General features: G+C 53.6%; 4 non-coding genes across 4 annotated transcripts; all 4 read left to right on the top strand.

Moving 5' to 3' along the window:
- Positions 1-2,234: 2,234 nt before the first annotated feature.
- On the top strand, positions 2,235-2,327 carry LOC127213993 (small nucleolar RNA SNORD116). Its single transcript, XR_007833718.1, has one exon. It is a non-coding gene; the product is annotated as a small nucleolar RNA SNORD116 (small nucleolar RNA).
- Positions 2,328-4,716: 2,389 nt separating this feature from the next.
- Positions 4,717-4,809, top strand: LOC127213991 (small nucleolar RNA SNORD116). Its single transcript, XR_007833716.1, has one exon. It is a non-coding gene; the product is annotated as a small nucleolar RNA SNORD116 (small nucleolar RNA).
- Positions 4,810-7,198: 2,389 nt separating this feature from the next.
- Positions 7,199-7,291, top strand: LOC127213990 (small nucleolar RNA SNORD116). The gene has a single exon (XR_007833715.1). It is a non-coding gene; the product is annotated as a small nucleolar RNA SNORD116 (small nucleolar RNA).
- A 2,389-nt stretch (positions 7,292-9,680) lies between these two features.
- LOC127213989 (small nucleolar RNA SNORD116) lies at positions 9,681-9,773 on the top strand. The gene has a single exon (XR_007833714.1). It is a non-coding gene; the product is annotated as a small nucleolar RNA SNORD116 (small nucleolar RNA).
- The last annotated feature ends 2,253 nt before the right edge of the window (positions 9,774-12,026 follow it).

Raw genomic sequence — 12,026 nt, 5'->3', positions numbered from 1 at the left:
CAGAAGGGTTGGCACTTGCTGGCAATCAATCCTCCCTTGCCCTTGTTGACTTGACATCCTGAGAGGCAGTAGGGATGTCGGCCAGCTCCATGCAGAGGCCCTCAGCTCGATTGCCTACTGTGATACTGGAGCAGGAAGAGCAGGGTCCGCACTCCGTGGGCCTGCCCAGAGTGGCCTGCAAGCCCGTGCTGTTTGGTTCAGATGCCTTCAAGTGCGTTGTAGCCCTGCGCCGGGGCTGCTGAGAGACACTGAGATGAGCAGGGCCGGGTACTGTGAGCCCGCGGCCATAGTTCTTACTGCGTTGAAGGCAGGAATCTGTCAGGGAGCTGAAGGAAGATGGTCAGGGTTTGAGTGCTGGCATGCCTACAATGTAGTCAGGGCTCATGAACCACTTGAGAGTAGATCCAAAGCTGTGAGTGGGATGAATGCCACGGGAGATTGATACCAGCCTGGGCATCCTGAGTGGGGCAATCGGAAAGGCGCTAAGTGACACGGGAGGGATTGCTCTCCCTGAAGGAAGTTTAGGCATTGGCCTGGATACAAAAGGCAAGGTGGATTCGTTCGTTGGGATGGCCCTTCCCTTGGATAATGAGTTTACACTTGTGGCCCTCCCCGCGGAGGGCAAACAGTGCATAGGATGTCCTCTGACTTCCAAGGTGCTAGAGGGCCTCAGAGGCCTCCAGGCAAGGTTAATGCATGTCTAGTCAGGTATCGTGTTCTGTGCTATTCAGCAGTGTGCCATTGCTCGCAGAGGCCCTGTGTGTTGGACGTCTCGGGACCCTATCTGACGAATGGCCTTTGGGTTTGGGCCTGCGGTTTAAGAGTGGGCCAAACTTCTTTTCACGTGTTGGACCAATTCTCCAAAGCAATTTTGGCATGCTAGGTTCCATATGTGGACATTTGAACCCTTGAAGTTGCACCGTGTCTTGGGAGATTCCAGTCCCACCTAGAGTCATCATGCTGAGGCCCACAATACAGGACGTACATATGCAGGTTCCCCAGTTGCAGACCTATTTCATGGACTCTAGAACATTGTGTCACACCTGAAGTCTGATTGTGGTATCCTGCTAGGCATCCAGAGAGACACCCATCATTCAGGAAAATGAAGTATTAAGACACAGAGAAGGAGACAGAGCAAAATAGAGACGAGACAGAGACAAGAGACAGAGAAATAGACTAAGGACCTATGTTTGGGTGTCCTAGAGAGTCTGCCGTCTATGGTTGTGTAGGCCTAAGAGGACTTTTAATAGTGGAATGAACTTATGCCCCTCAGGTCATTGGCAGGACAGACAGATGGTTTCCCTTGGAAGGAAAATATGGGTGGGTATGTAGATGCCCACCTGGGTGAGAAAGGTGTCTCCTGAAAGGAGGAGGAAGGGGAGTCATGGTGTGGCGAAGGCTCAGTGCGGCCATGGACGTGGAGACAGCGAGGTGAGGTTGCACTTGTCGGTATTTGCAGCGGATAGTGCTTCAGGGATGAGGTTTTCAGTAGTGGACCACGGCTATTCCTTGAAGATTGTGCTTTCTGTTCTGGGCGTACGTGGCTGTCCTGTCAATCCAGAATTTTAGTGGCATACTACACAGATGGGCAACGATCCCCTTAAAGGCCAAGGAGGTCAAATGGACAAGGGCAAGCTCTTATCCCCTGGGACGAAATCATCCACAGTGTGGCAAAAATATGCTGGAATTTGGGCAGAGCAGGTGTGGTGAGAGAGCAGACGTGATCTGATCATCCCACGGAGACCAGGCAGGCCAACCCCTTCCAGTCAAAGATGCGGAGTTCCCAGTGTAACGGTGGCGTGTGCTTTTATGTGTTCACAGGGAGTGTCCCATTCTGTGTCCTGCGTGGCCGGAGTGCCTAAGAGGATCCCCAACATCATTTTGCCAGAGCTGGAGGCTCCCGCCTGAGCCTCCAGTGAAGTTGCTCGGTATTCGTGACAGTCCGCAGAAGGCCAGAAGAAGAAGGTAAGCCACAAAAGACATGCCCCATCGGCTCAGGATTCTAGGGCTTTGGTGGTGCTGCGAGGACTGGCCACGGGTGCACCCTGGCCTGCCCGTACACATAGCAGATTGAGGCCTCGATTTCCTGCCCCCTTGCCCTCAGGGGTCCATGGCAGTGTGTTCCCAATCCCAGGCCGGGTCCCCTGTTGATATGTCTCGCACCCCACCAACACCCGTGAAGTCCATGCCTGTCAGTGCTGAATAGCTCTGTGCAAGGGCACTGCAGAGTGCTTGGATCGATGATGATTCCCAAAAAACATTCCTTGGAAAAGCTGAACAAAATGAGTGAAAACTCAATAACGCCTCTCTCATCGGGACTGAGGTCCGGCACCTTGGGTCACCCAAGTGCTCCGGGAGACAGACACAGGCTCGGGAACCACTCAACTGCTCCTGCCCTCCTCCAGCAGAAGACACAATCCCTGCCCTTGGGCTGGTCCTTTGCCCCTCTCTGCTCACAACCGCGGTCGGGTCGTGGTGAAGACAGAAGGGTTGGCACTTGCTGGCAATCAATCCTCCCTTGCCCTTGTTGACTTGACATCCTGAGAGGCAGTAGGGATGTCGGCCAGCTCCATGCAGAGGCCCTCAGCTCGATTGCCTACTGTGATACTGGAGCAGGAAGAGCAGGGTCCGCACTCCGTGGGCCTGCCCAGAGTGGCCTGCAAGCCCGTGCTGTTTGGTTCAGATGCCTTCAAGTGCGTTGTAGCCCTGCGCCGGGGCTGCTGAGAGACACTGAGATGAGCAGGGCCGGGTACTGTGAGCCCGCGGCCATAGTTCTTACTGCGTTGAAGGCAGGAATCTGTCAGGGAGCTGAAGGAAGATGGTCAGGGTTTGAGTGCTGGCATGCCTACAATGTAGTCAGGGCTCATGAACCACTTGAGAGTAGATCCAAAGCTGTGAGTGGGATGAATGCCACGGGAGATTGATACCAGCCTGGGCATCCTGAGTGGGGCAATCGGAAAGGCGCTAAGTGACACGGGAGGGATTGCTCTCCCTGAAGGAAGTTTAGGCATTGGCCTGGATACAAAAGGCAAGGTGGATTCGTTCGTTGGTATGGCCCTTCCCTTGGATAATGAGTTTACACTTGTGGCCCTCCCCGCGGAGGGCAAACAGTGCATAGGATGTCCTCTGACTTCCAAGGTGCTAGAGGGCCTCAGAGGCCTCCAGGCAAGGTTAATGCATGTCTAGTCAGGTATCGTGTTCTGTGCTATTCAGCAGTGTGCCATTGCTCGAAGAGGCCCTGTGTGTTGGACATCTCGGGACCCTATCTGACGAATGGCCTTTGGGTTTGAGCCTGCGGTTTAAGAGTGGGCCAAACTTCTTTTCACGTGTTGGACCAATTCTCCAAAGCAATTTTGGCATGCTAGGTTCCATATGTGGACATTTGAACCCTTGAAGTTGCACCGTGTCTTGGGAGATTCCAGTCCCACCTAGAGTCATCATGCTGAGGCCCACAATACAGGACGTACATATGCAGGTTCCCCAGTTGCAGACCTATTTCATGGACTCTAGAACATTGTGTCACACCTGAAGTCTGATTGTGGTATCCTGCTAGGCATCCAGAGAGACACCCATCATTCAGGAAAATGAAGTATTAAGACACAGAGAAGGAGACAGAGCAAAATAGAGACGAGACAGAGACAAGAGACAGAGAAATAGACTAAGGACCTATGTTTGGGTGTCCTAGAGAGTCTGCCGTCTATGGTTGTGTAGGCCTAAGAGGACTTTTAATAGTGGAATGAACTTATGCCCCTCAGGTCATTGGCAGGACAGACAGATGGTTTCCCTTGGAAGGAAAATATGGGTGGGTATGTAGATGCCCACCTGGGTGAGAAAGGTGTCTCCTGAAAGGAGGAGGAAGGGGAGTCATGGTGTGGCGAAGGCTCAGTGCGGCCATGGACGTGGAGACAGCGAGGTGAGGTTGCACTTGTCGGTATTTGCAGCGGATAGTGCTTCAGGGATGAAGTTTTCAGTAGTGGACCACGGCTATTCCTTGAAGATTGTGCTTTCTGTTCTGGGCGTACGTGGCTGTCCTGTCAATCCAGAATTTTAGTGGCATACTACACAGATGGGCAACGATCCCCTTAAAGGCCAAGGAGGTCAAATGGACAAGGGCAAGCTCTTATCCCCTGGGACGAAATCATCCACAGTGTGGCAAAAATATGCTGGAATTTGGGCAGAGCAGGTGTGGTGAGAGCGCAGACGTGATCTGATCATCCCACGGAGACCAGGCAGGCCAACCCCTTCCAGTCAAAGATGCGGAGTTCCCAGTGTAACGGTGGCGTGTGCTTTTATGTGTTCACAGGGAGTGTCCCATTCTGTGTCCTGCGTGGCCGGAGTGCCTAAGAGGATCCCCAACATCATTTTGCCAGAGCTGGAGGCTCCCGCCTGAGCCTCCAGTGAAGTTGCTCGGTATTCGTGACAGTCCGCAGAAGGCCAGAAGAAGAAGGTAAGCCACAAAAGACATGCCCCATCGGCTCAGGATTCTAGGGCTTTGGTGGTGCTGCGAGGACTGGCCACGGGTGCACCCTGGCCTGCCCGTACACATAGCAGATTGAGGCCTCGATTTCCTGCCCCCTTGCCCTCAGGGGTCCATGGCAGTGTGTTCCCAATCCCAGGCCGGGTCCCCTGTTGATATGTCTCGCACCCCACCAACACCCGTGAAGTCCATGCCTGTCAGTGCTGAATAGCTCTGTGCAAGGGCACTGCAGAGTGCTTGGATCGATGATGATTCCCAAAAAACATTCCTTGGAAAAGCTGAACAAAATGAGTGAAAACTCAATAACGCCTCTCTCATCGGGACTGAGGTCCGGCACCTTGGGTCACCCAAGTGCTCCGGGAGACAGACACAGGCTCGGGAACCACTCAACTGCTCCTGCCCTCCTCCAGCAGAAGACACAATCCCTGCCCTTGGGCTGGTCCTTTGCCCCTCTCTGCTCACAACCGCGGTCGGGTCGTGGTGAAGACAGAAGGGTTGGCACTTGCTGGCAATCAATCCTCCCTTGCCCTTGTTGACTTGACATCCTGAGAGGCAGTAGGGATGTCGGCCAGCTCCATGCAGAGGCCCTCAGCTCGATTGCCTACTGTGATACTGGAGCAGGAAGAGCAGGGTCCGCACTCCGTGGGCCTGCCCAGAGTGGCCTGCAAGCCCGTGCTGTTTGGTTCAGATGCCTTCAAGTGCGTTGTAGCCCTGCGCCGGGGCTGCTGAGAGACACTGAGATGAGCAGGGCCGGGTACTGTGAGCCCGCGGCCATAGTTCTTACTGCGTTGAAGGCAGGAATCTGTCAGGGAGCTGAAGGAAGATGGTCAGGGTTTGAGTGCTGGCATGCCTACAATGTAGTCAGGGCTCATGAACCACTTGAGAGTAGATCCAAAGCTGTGAGTGGGATGAATGCCACGGGAGATTGATACCAGCCTGGGCATCCTGAGTGGGGCAATCGGAAAGGCGCTAAGTGACACGGGAGGGATTGCTCTCCCTGAAGGAAGTTTAGGCATTGGCCTGGATACAAAAGGCAAGGTGGATTCGTTCGTTGGTATGGCCCTTCCCTTGGATAATGAGTTTACACTTGTGGCCCTCCCCGCGGAGGGCAAACAGTGCATAGGATGTCCTCTGACTTCCAAGGTGCTAGAGGGCCTCAGAGGCCTCCAGGCAAGGTTAATGCATGTCTAGTCAGGTATCGTGTTCTGTGCTATTCAGCAGTGTGCCATTGCTCGCAGAGGCCCTGTGTGTTGGACGTCTCGGGACCCTATCTGACGAATGGCCTTTGGGTTTGGGCCTGCGGTTTAAGAGTGGGCCAAACTTCTTTTCACGTGTTGGACCAATTCTCCAAAGCAATTTTGGCATGCTAGGTTCCATATGTGGACATTTGAACCCTTGAAGTTGCACCGTGTCTTGGGAGATTCCAGTCCCACCTAGAGTCATCATGCTGAGGCCCACAATACAGGACGTACATATGCAGGTTCCCCAGTTGCAGACCTATTTCATGGACTCTAGAACATTGTGTCACACCTGAAGTCTGATTGTGGTATCCTGCTAGGCATCCAGAGAGACACCCATCATTCAGGAAAATGAAGTATTAAGACACAGAGAAGGAGACAGAGCAAAATAGAGACGAGACAGAGACAAGAGACAGAGAAATAGACTAAGGACCTATGTTTGGGTGTCCTAGAGAGTCTGCCGTCTATGGTTGTGTAGGCCTAAGAGGACTTTTAATAGTGGAATGAACTTATGCCCCTCAGGTCATTGGCAGGACAGACAGATGGTTTCCCTTGGAAGGAAAATATGGGTGGGTATGTAGATGCCCACCTGGGTGAGAAAGGTGTCTCCTGAAAGGAGGAGGAAGGGGAGTCATGGTGTGGCGAAGGCTCAGTGCGGCCATGGACGTGGAGACAGCGAGGTGAGGTTGCACTTGTCGGTATTTGCAGCGGATAGTGCTTCAGGGATGAAGTTTTCAGTAGTGGACCACGGCTATTCCTTGAAGATTGTGCTTTCTGTTCTGGGCGTACGTGGCTGTCCTGTCAATCCAGAATTTTAGTGGCATACTACACAGATGGGCAACGATCCCCTTAAAGGCCAAGGAGGTCAAATGGACAAGGGCAAGCTCTTATCCCCTGGGACGAAATCATCCACAGTGTGGCAAAAATATGCTGGAATTTGGGCAGAGCAGGTGTGGTGAGAGAGCAGACGTGATCTGATCATCCCACGGAGACCAGGCAGGCCAACCCCTTCCAGTCAAAGATGCGGAGTTCCCAGTGTAACGGTGGCGTGTGCTTTTATGTGTTCACAGGGAGTGTCCCATTCTGTGTCCTGCGTGGCCGGAGTGCCTAAGAGGATCCCCAACATCATTTTGCCAGAGCTGGAGGCTCCCGCCTGAGCCTCCAGTGAAGTTGCTCGGTATTCGTGACAGTCCGCAGAAGGCCAGAAGAAGAAGGTAAGCCACAAAAGACATGCCCCATCGGCTCAGGATTCTAGGGCTTTGGTGGTGCTGCGAGGACTGGCCACGGGTGCACCCTGGCCTGCCCGTACACATAGCAGATTGAGGCCTCGATTTCCTGCCCCCTTGCCCTCAGGGGTCCATGGCAGTGTGTTCCCAATCCCAGGCCGGGTCCCCTGTTGATATGTCTCGCACCCCACCAACACCCGTGAAGTCCATGCCTGTCAGTGCTGAATAGCTCTGTGCAAGGGCACTGCAGAGTGCTTGGATCGATGATGATTCCCAAAAAACATTCCTTGGAAAAGCTGAACAAAATGAGTGAAAACTCAATAACGCCTCTCTCATCGGGACTGAGGTCCGGCACCTTGGGTCACCCAAGTGCTCCGGGAGACAGACACAGGCTCGGGAACCACTCAACTGCTCCTGCCCTCCTCCAGCAGAAGACACAATCCCTGCCCTTGGGCTGGTCCTTTGCCCCTCTCTGCTCACAACCGCGGTCGGGTCGTGGTGAAGACAGAAGGGTTGGCACTTGCTGGCAATCAATCCTCCCTTGCCCTTGTTGACTTGACATCCTGAGAGGCAGTAGGGATGTCGGCCAGCTCCATGCAGAGGCCCTCAGCTCGATTGCCTACTGTGATACTGGAGCAGGAAGAGCAGGGTCCGCACTCCGTGGGCCTGCCCAGAGTGGCCTGCAAGCCCGTGCTGTTTGGTTCAGATGCCTTCAAGTGCGTTGTAGCCCTGCGCCGGGGCTGCTGAGAGACACTGAGATGAGCAGGGCCGGGTACTGTGAGCCCGCGGCCATAGTTCTTACTGCGTTGAAGGCAGGAATCTGTCAGGGAGCTGAAGGAAGATGGTCAGGGTTTGAGTGCTGGCATGCCTACAATGTAGTCAGGGCTCATGAACCACTTGAGAGTAGATCCAAAGCTGTGAGTGGGATGAATGCCACGGGAGATTGATACCAGCCTGGGCATCCTGAGTGGGGCAATCGGAAAGGCGCTAAGTGACACGGGAGGGATTGCTCTCCCTGAAGGAAGTTTAGGCATTGGCCTGGATACAAAAGGCAAGGTGGATTCGTTCGTTGGTATGGCCCTTCCCTTGGATAATGAGTTTACACTTGTGGCCCTCCCCGCGGAGGGCAAACAGTGCATAGGATGTCCTCTGACTTCCAAGGTGCTAGAGGGCCTCAGAGGCCTCCAGGCAAGGTTAATGCATGTCTAGTCAGGTATCGTGTTCTGTGCTATTCAGCAGTGTGCCATTGCTCGCAGAGGCCCTGTGTGTTGGACGTCTCGGGACCCTATCTGACGAATGGCCTTTGGGTTTGGGCCTGCGGTTTAAGAGTGGGCCAAACTTCTTTTCACGTGTTGGACCAATTCTCCAAAGCAATTTTGGCATGCTAGGTTCCATATGTGGACATTTGAACCCTTGAAGTTGCACCGTGTCTTGGGAGATTCCAGTCCCACCTAGAGTCATCATGCTGAGGCCCACAATACAGGACGTACATATGCAGGTTCCCCAGTTGCAGACCTATTTCATGGACTCTAGAACATTGTGTCACACCTGAAGTCTGATTGTGGTATCCTGCTAGGCATCCAGAGAGACACCCATCATTCAGGAAAATGAAGTATTAAGACACAGAGAAGGAGACAGAGCAAAATAGAGACGAGACAGAGACAAGAGACAGAGAAATAGACTAAGGACCTATGTTTGGGTGTCCTAGAGAGTCTGCCGTCTATGGTTGTGTAGGCCTAAGAGGACTTTTAATAGTGGAATGAACTTTTGCCCCTCAGGTCATTGGCAGGACAGACAGATGGTTTCCCTTGGAAGGAAAATATGGGTGGGTATGTAGATGCCCACCTGGGTGAGAAAGGTGTCTCCTGAAAGGAGGAGGAAGGGGAGTCATGGTGTGGCGAAGGCTCAGTGCGGCCATGGACGTGGAGACAGCGAGGTGAGGTTGCACTTGTCGGTATTTGCAGCGGATAGTGCTTCAGGGATGAAGTTTTCAGTAGTGGACCACGGCTATTCCTTGAAGATTGTGCTTTCTGTTCTGGGCGTACGTGGCTGTCCTGTCAATCCAGAATTTTAGTGGCATACTACACAGATGGGCAACGATCCCCTTAAAGGCCAAGGAGGTCAAATGGACAAGGGCAAGCTCTTATCCCCTGGGACGAAATCATCCACAGTGTGGCAAAAATATGCTGGAATTTGGGCAGAGCAGGTGTGGTGAGAGCGCAGACGTGATCTGATCATCCCACGGAGACCAGGCAGGCCAACCCCTTCCAGTCAAAGATGCGGAGTTCCCAGTGTAACGGTGGCGTGTGCTTTTATGTGTTCACAGGGAGTGTCCCATTCTGTGTCCTGCGTGGCCGGAGTGCCTAAGAGGATCCCCAACATCATTTTGCCAGAGCTGGAGGCTCCCGCCTGAGCCTCCAGTGAAGTTGCTCGGTATTCGTGACAGTCCGCAGAAGGCCAGAAGAAGAAGGTAAGCCACAAAAGACATGCCCCATCGGCTCAGGATTCTAGGGCTTTGGTGGTGCTGCGAGGACTGGCCACGGGTGCACCCTGGCCTGCCCGTACACATAGCAGATTGAGGCCTCGATTTCCTGCCCCCTTGCCCTCAGGGGTCCATGGCAGTGTGTTCCCAATCCCAGGCCGGGTCCCCTGTTGATATGTCTCGCACCCCACCAACACCCGTGAAGTCCATGCCTGTCAGTGCTGAATAGCTCTGTGCAAGGGCACTGCAGAGTGCTTGGATCGATGATGATTCCCAAAAAACATTCCTTGGAAAAGCTGAACAAAATGAGTGAAAACTCAATAACGCCTCTCTCATCGGGACTGAGGTCCGGCACCTTGGGTCACCCAAGTGCTCCGGGAGACAGACACAGGCTCGGGAACCACTCAACTGCTCCTGCCCTCCTCCAGCAGAAGACACAATCCCTGCCCTTGGGCTGGTCCTTTGCCCCTCTCTGCTCACAACCGCGGTCGGGTCGTGGTGAAGACAGAAGGGTTGGCACTTGCTGGCAATCAATCCTCCCTTGCCCTTGTTGACTTGACATCCTGAGAGGCAGTAGGGATGTCGGCCAGCTCCATGCAGAGGCCCTCAGCTCGATTGCCTACTGTGATACTGGAGCAGGAAGAGCAGGGTCCGCACTCCGTGGGCCTGCCCAGAGTGGCCTGCAAGCCCGTGCTGTTTGGTTCAGATGCCTTCAAGTGCGTTGTAGCCCTGCGCCGGGGCTGCTGAGAGACACTGAGATGAGCAGGGCCGGGTACTGTGAGCCCGCGGCCATAGTTCTTACTGCGTTGAAGGCAGGAATCTGTCAGGGAGCTGAAGGAAGATGGTCAGGGTTTGAGTGCTGGCATGCCTACAATGTAGTCAGGGCTCATGAACCACTTGAGAGTAGATCCAAAGCTGTGAGTGGGATGAATGCCACGGGAGATTGATACCAGCCTGGGCATCCTGAGTGGGGCAATCGGAAAGGCGCTAAGTGACACGGGAGGGATTGCTCTCCCTGAAGGAAGTTTAGGCATTGGCCTGGATACAAAAGGCAAGGTGGATTCGTTCGTTGGTATGGCCCTTCCCTTGGATAATGAGTTTACACTTGTGGCCCTCCCCGCGGAGGGCAAACAGTGCATAGGATGTCCTCTGACTTCCAAGGTGCTAGAGGGCCTCAGAGGCCTCCAGGCAAGGTTAATGCATGTCTAGTCAGGTATCGTGTTCTGTGCTATTCAGCAGTGTGCCATTGCTCGCAGAGGCCCTGTGTGTTGGACGTCTCGGGACCCTATCTGACGAATGGCCTTTGGGTTTGGGCCTGCGGTTTAAGAGTGGGCCAAACTTCTTTTCACGTGTTGGACCAATTCTCCAAAGCAATTTTGGCATGCTAGGTTCCATATGTGGACATTTGAACCCTTGAAGTTGCACCGTGTCTTGGGAGATTCCAGTCCCACCTAGAGTCATCATGCTGAGGCCCACAATACAGGACGTACATATGCAGGTTCCCCAGTTGCAGACCTATTTCATGGACTCTAGAACATTGTGTCACACCTGAAGTCTGATTGTGGTATCCTGCTAGGCATCCAGAGAGACACCCATCATTCAGGAAAATGAAGTATTAAGACACAGAGAAGGAGACAGAGCAAAATAGAGACGAGACAGAGACAAGAGACAGAGAAATAGACTAAGGACCTATGTTTGGGTGTCCTAGAGAGTCTGCCGTCTATGGTTGTGTAGGCCTAAGAGGACTTTTAATAGTGGAATGAACTTTTGCCCCTCAGGTCATTGGCAGGACAGACAGATGGTTTCCCTTGGAAGGAAAATATGGGTGGGTATGTAGATGCCCACCTGGGTGAGAAAGGTGTCTCCTGAAAGGAGGAGGAAGGGGAGTCATGGTGTGGCGAAGGCTCAGTGCGGCCATGGACGTGGAGACAGCGAGGTGAGGTTGCACTTGTCGGTATTTGCAGCGGATAGTGCTTCAGGGATGAAGTTTACAGTAGTGGACCACGGCTATTCCTTGAAGATTGTGCTTTCTGTTCTGGGCGTACGTGGCTGTCCTGTCAATCCAGAATTTTAGTGGCATACTACACAGATGGGCAATGATCCCCTTAAAGGCCAAGGAGGTCAAATGGACAAGGGCAAGCTCTTATCCCCTGGGACGAAATCATCCACAGTGTGGCAAAAATATGCTGGAATTTGGGCAGAGCAGGTGTGGTGAGAGAGCAGACGTGATCTGATCATCCCACGGAGACCAGGCAGGCCAACCCCTTCCAGTCAAAGATGCGGAGTTCCCAGTGTAACGGTGGCGTGTGCTTTTATGTGTTCACAGGGAGTGTCCCATTCTGTGTCCTGCGTGGCCGGAGTGCCTAAGAGGATCCCCAACATCATTTTGCCAGAGCTGGAGGCTCCCGCCTGAGCCTCCAGTGAAGTTGCTCGGTATTCGTGACAGTCCGCAGAAGGCCAGAAGAAGAAGGTAAGCCACAAAAGACATGCCCCATCGGCTCAGGATTCTAGGGCTTTGGTGGTGCTGCGAGGACTGGCCACGGGTGCACCCTGGCCTGCCCGTACACATAGCAGATTGAGGCCTCGATTTCCTGCCCCCTTGC

This window comes from Phodopus roborovskii, unplaced genomic scaffold, assembly GCF_943737965.1.
Source record: "Phodopus roborovskii unplaced genomic scaffold, PHOROB, whole genome shotgun sequence".
Lineage (NCBI taxonomy): Eukaryota > Metazoa > Chordata > Mammalia > Rodentia > Cricetidae > Phodopus > Phodopus roborovskii.
The sequence above is the reverse complement of the archived record's forward strand: the minus strand, read 5'-3'. Positions and strand labels throughout refer to the sequence as shown.